The following is a 5,736-nucleotide window of genomic DNA, read 5'->3' as shown; positions in this document are numbered from 1 at the left end:
TCCTTGGTGAACAGTGCTGTTCTTTCTTTCTAGGACTATACCGGTCTTCCTAGGGAGTAACTGCTCACTGCCTCCTGAGATGTTGAAATAAACTAGATCTAGGTGTCAATAGTCATAGTTGTTCCACAAAAGATTCATAAGTTTTTCAGATCATGTCATTTGGATTCATTATTTGATAGCTGAATGTTCTAATGTGTGTTTTTTCTCATTTCTAACTTTGCATGTCTTCCCAGTACCTGGAGGGGAGACTCCTGGGAAAGCTCAGGTTGCTGCTGGAAGTGGTGTTAGTGGGGCCAGCAGGGGGCGCTCACCCTGCGGTCTGTGTGGGTCCTAATGCCTCAGTATAGTCACAGAGACACTGTAAAAAGGGGCCATCCTTTGGATGAGATGTTAAAACCAAGGTCCTGGATCTCTGCTCATTCAAAACCCCAGGGCTTTCTTGTAAAGAGCAGGGGTGTTCACCCTGATTGAGCGTATTGGCACACTGTGGCTGGTGTCGCGTCATACAGGTGGGTGCTACACATTGGTGGAGGAGGGGAGCACCCATAACTTGAGTGGGGAGTCAAGAAAAGTGCTCGAGATGTAATGATATTATTATTATATTACTACGTGGTTGGCGGACTGATTTGTTTCTACCAGAGAAGGTCTAACTAAAGCAGTACTGGAGCAAGCGGGTGAGATTCTGTGGAAGCACACAATTAGATTGAATTGTTATTCTGTAATCAGTTTACATCTAATGAGAAAATTGATAAAGTAGGAATTACAATAGGAGATGGGTTACCAAAAAAAAGAACGTGCCATAAAGAGAAGAAAAAAAGTGCAATGAGAGAGAAGTCTTTAACAATATACTACATAGATGTTGACAAAAGGTTCTCTCTCCCTTGTCTTTCCAAGAACGATCTCATCCTCTTGGAAAAGAACAGAGCTGTGATGGATTCCCTGATTTTCCATGTTTACTTTTCCCTGTTTAGTCTATTGTTGGAAGAAAGGTTACAGACAAGAGGATCCCATTTGACATGTGGAGCTCATTCAGGTGACCTTTGATCTCATCCAGCCATTTCTTCAAAGGAACTGGTGTTGGCTTCAGCACCATAGCTGGGTATCTTGTTCCAGTTCCATACTCCCACAACCCTTTGTGTGAAGATGCTCCTTCTGTTATCAGTTTTAAAAGGAGTTCAGCGCAGTTTCTGCTCGAGTTCTCTGCTTGGCGTTTCATTCCGTGCTGCTGAAGTCTGCTGGGTTGACGCTCGTGTGGATTTTGAAAACTCGAATCAAGGTGCCCTTGTGCAGGGTTCAGTTCCTCCAGCCTGGTGAATGCCTCGGTTCACTCTGTCCAGCCTGTTGGCCTGGCAGTCGGATGCCACGCTCGCTGGGGTAAGACGAGCTGCCCTGTTTTTCCAGTGCAGGCCAGTACAATGCCTGCTTTGTGCTAGCACAGTAAAGGCTCAGAAACGATTTGTCTGTGGTGTAAGACGAGATGTTTCGTGACGAGGAGGAATGAGGAGGTGTGTGGAAGAAGAGGTGCAGTTGACTGCAGTGGGACTTTAACAGAGGTGTAGGGAGGGTCACAAGAAGGTTCTGTTCCTGCTGCAGCCCCCTTGTGCGACTCCGCCAGCTCGTGTGCAGAGCCCCACTGCCAGAGCTGTGACCCAGAAGCACATCTCCTGGTCGTCTGGTATTAGTTCCATTTTTGTTCTCGAAATATGCTTGAAACTTTCTGCGCTCTTTGCTAGCCATGCGCCCTTCACATCTTTCTCTTGTGCGTTATGTTTCACATTTTTCCCAGGCAATTTCAAGGCCTTGTGGGGATTTGTCTGATAATGGCGACAGCGAACGGGCTGGAGGCTGAGACCGTGCAGGAGCTGGGGGGCCGGGTTAAGAGGTAGGGCACGGCTGGGAATTGAGGGAACTATTGTCCAGCAGGAGCGAATGAATGCAAATCGTATGCGGCGCACTCACGAGGCAGGGCCCGGGGCACAATGGTGTCGGCTGGGCCCGGGGTGCAGCTCATTGTCCTTCCTGGGCAAACAGGAGCAGCTGTTGACAACGAGCGTGGACTGAAACGGGACTCCCCGCCGTCCTGCCTGGAACGACACTGTTCCGGGCAACAGCAGGGATCGGCAATGGCTGGCCGAGTCTGGGAGCGGCGCAGTAACGTTAAAAGGCTTTCTTCTCTGCTGATGGTCCGTTTTGTCCATCATTTTAGGGTAGTTATCTGATGCCCAAGATATCCACCCTGTGTTAGAATTCACTACCCAGCAGCAAAAAAAACCTAGGACTACCTAGGTGCTGTCTGTACACTATGGTGAGATTCTATTGTGTGAGTGTCTCTGAGAGCCCTAACGTCTTGCTCATATTGGGGCCCTTGCTCAACTTCGAAGAACCAAGCCTTGTTCGTTTAAGAATTCCGGCTGTAGCCCCGCTGGAAGACGCAGGGACTTCTCCTGGTTTGTAATGGGAGTCGGTGGAGCGTGACCCACAGCTGCGCGCCAGATGCCGACTCTCTTCATCTGGCATAACAAGGAGCCCCCCGACCGCACGTCCCGGAGCTGGGGGCTTCTAGAGCCCGGATCCGCAGGCGGACAGATGCACAGCGCTTGAGCGTGAAACAGCTGCGCTATCGGCACCACCCCCCCACCGTCTACATGTGACTGGTTTGGGAGGCGGAGGGAGGGAACTGGTAAAATGTGTGTAAATTACATCGTCAGCATTGACACCGGCTGTCACCGGCGTGTTCCATGCAGTACCAGCCCACACCGTGTCGTCTTCTACTTAGGCTGCGCGGTGCTGTTGATGAAAAGGTACCTGAACGCCGTGAAGATGAATTACTGCTGGAAGGAGAAAGAGGGAGAACCGGCCAGAAGCTGTTAGTGAAATTAAAAGTTTCTCACTGTGGGAAGACAACCGAGCGCCTCCCTTTTGTCCCTTTCTCGTTGTTTGACCTTGACAACACGGTAACTTGAGAGAGCGCATGATCTTAGGGCTGGGCGGCTGAACTCTGTATTACAGTCGGTGAAGTAAAATGTACTCCCTCCTTCGCGTTTTCGAATCCTTGCGAAAAACCAAGTGGCTATTTTCTCAAACATCGGCGTGGGTACTTGCAGCCGTGCACTTCGTGGTTTGTTACTGCCATGCATAAAAAGTTCAAGACAAAGTGAGGTATTAAATCGATTATACTTCATTAATTGAAGTCTCGTTTTGAATTCTGAACCAGGCTACTGCTTTGTAGGCGACACTGCCCTCTTGCGGCTGTTTGGATAACTTCAGTAAACCTGTTGGGGGGGAGTTAGACATTGTCCCGCTCGGATGCGGGCAATTCAGAGCGTTCGTTGATTCGACACAAAACCCGTCGGTTTTCTTGTACTGAGGAACGAAACATTTTAATTGGAGTTCGAGACCTCGCCCTTTCCCGAGTTCCTGCCAGTGCCGAGGGGCGTGATGGGGAGGGAAGAGGGAAGCAGTTGCCACGCTGGTTGTGCACTAGCGCCCCCCTGCGGGATCTTGCAGAAGTGCAACATGACGCCTGAAGGCTACTGCTGAAGTAGCGTTTCTCCGCGCAAGCTCATGCAGACGCGCTCCATAGCAGTGGAGTATGTTTACAAGGCATCGTCCGATGTTTAAGGAATAAATTAAAAGTATGTACATGTGCACTATAAAGGCTATTTGTTAATTATAGCATTATATTAATTATAGAGGTCCCGCGTGATCAGGAGAGCACTGTTCTGCCTTGTGTGGTCCTTTTCTGCCTACCCTGTCTTCTGGGTGGTTTAATTTGCCCCATATTGTCTAGAGAGAAATGCCGATATTGCAGCAGAACACACACAGTACAGGGATGTAACCTTTTCCTGTAATAACGCTATTTTCCTGTAATAGCGAGAACAATAACTCCACTTTGTGTTCGCCATCATGCATAATGTTGGGGTGTAGTTTAGAATGGGGGGTGCTAACAGTCCTCTCGGTACAGGAGGGGTTAAATGTAAGAGCTCAGGACCAAGTCAGACCTCTGTATCCAAGATGGGTGCCAAATTACAGAATTCTTTTAAAATAGAAGAAAAGCATCTTTCGATTCATTTTCCTTTCTTTAAAGCTGCTTAAATAGGCAGGGCTAGCAGCAACCAGTAACCCTGAAAGTGAGTAGAGGAAAAGGAAAAAAAAAGTTCTGTTCCATCTGTCAGAGGCAGGAAAAGAGCAGGAAGCACTTGACGAAATTACGGGACCTAATTAACTTCAAGTAAATGACTCAGCCGCTAGCGAGCCGAGGGCCTCAGTGGGAAATGAAAAAAGCATGTCTGTGCGTTATAGCCTGTCTATAAGAAAAAACGTGTTGAAACGCTGTTGCACCCGAAGCTTTTTAATATATTCAAGCACTTCTCAGAATGTGTTCCATTGCGTCTGTATTAACTGTCCAGTGCAACCGAGCTCTTTAATACCTTGTGCGGTGCAGACTAATTCCTAATGGTGTCTTAGCTCACAGCACTGCCAGATTGCATTTGCTGCTGACCCAGCTGGATGTGCGCCCAGGCCTGCGGAGGAGAAAGCTTTCCATCGCAGCTACATCATCCTTTAACTTTTTGACAAGGCACCCAATACTGTCATGCTCCATTAGGATGGATACACACGGCGTTTGTTTTTCAGCCCTGCAGTTCCAACACCGTCTTGCCAATTTGCAGTGAAGAGCGGAGAAGGTCCTGTTTTTAAGATTTTTTTTTTAACTTTGCTCTCCTGAAAGGTACTGAGCTGTCTTGCCTGTTCATCTGACAGGCAATACATTCTCCCACTAGTAATAATAATGGATTCAGATTTAAAGAGCAATATTTTTTTTTTACAATGCACAAATTACTACAAAAGGGTCACTGTCCCCCTACAGCTCTGTGTCAGTCCTGTCTACATCACCCTGTGAGGTGGGATGAGAGACTTGTTTTTTTGTGAGGGTCTCTTTTTTTTCCTCTGTCTAACCTCTCACTTGGGCTCCACATGCCTGTAGCCTGTTCCTAAGTTTCGAGGGGGTGTGTGTCTTACTTCCTGATTGCTGGAACAGGCTAAGTGACTTTGTCAGAATCCAGTAATGATCTGAGCACGGTCTGTACTTGAAGTCCCCACTTAATTCAGTGAATCAATTTCTCACTTCACTTGTTCACCTGTCAGGTGAAGGCCAGGCGTCTCCCCCCACAGGTGAGGGGTGCACTTCACAGGGGAGATGAAGTGGGTCCCTACTATGTGTGAATCCGTTTCAGATCAATTTGGATAAAAGATGTTATATAAATCAATTACTATAATGTAGGGTTGGTTCACAAAGCCCATGATATTATTTATTACTGATTTGATTTTATCAGTATTTAATAGACTCTTATCTTTTAGCAGAGTCCAATTTAAAAGGAAATAGGAAGATGATTAATTTTGAACATAGGCTGTTATAGGTATGTGATGCAAAAAAATCATTACTTCTGTACTTCTGATTTGGACTGTAAGGAGCTGCTACTCTTTCATTATATGTTAAGTTTCCAAATGTTTGAATAGCCCTAATGGATTTGAGTAAAATCCAAATTGTATCACAACTTTCTCACGCCAATGTGAGCACGCAAATGCTACAAGTAACATCGTCTGCATAATTTCTAGTGTTAGTTTTAAAAACTGCCTTAATATCAGAACTGGACAGTGAGTTAAAGTACAAGATTATTTTTATCCAGCTACATGATATGTACATTATAGGGAAGTGGAAAAGGATGTACATAGAAA

Source organism: Lepisosteus platostomus, chromosome 11, assembly GCF_059453375.1.
Source record: "Lepisosteus platostomus isolate fLepPlt1 chromosome 11, fLepPlt1.hap1, whole genome shotgun sequence".
NCBI lineage: Eukaryota > Metazoa > Chordata > Actinopteri > Semionotiformes > Lepisosteidae > Lepisosteus > Lepisosteus platostomus.
The sequence above is the reverse complement of the archived record's forward strand: the minus strand, read 5'-3'. Positions refer to the sequence as shown.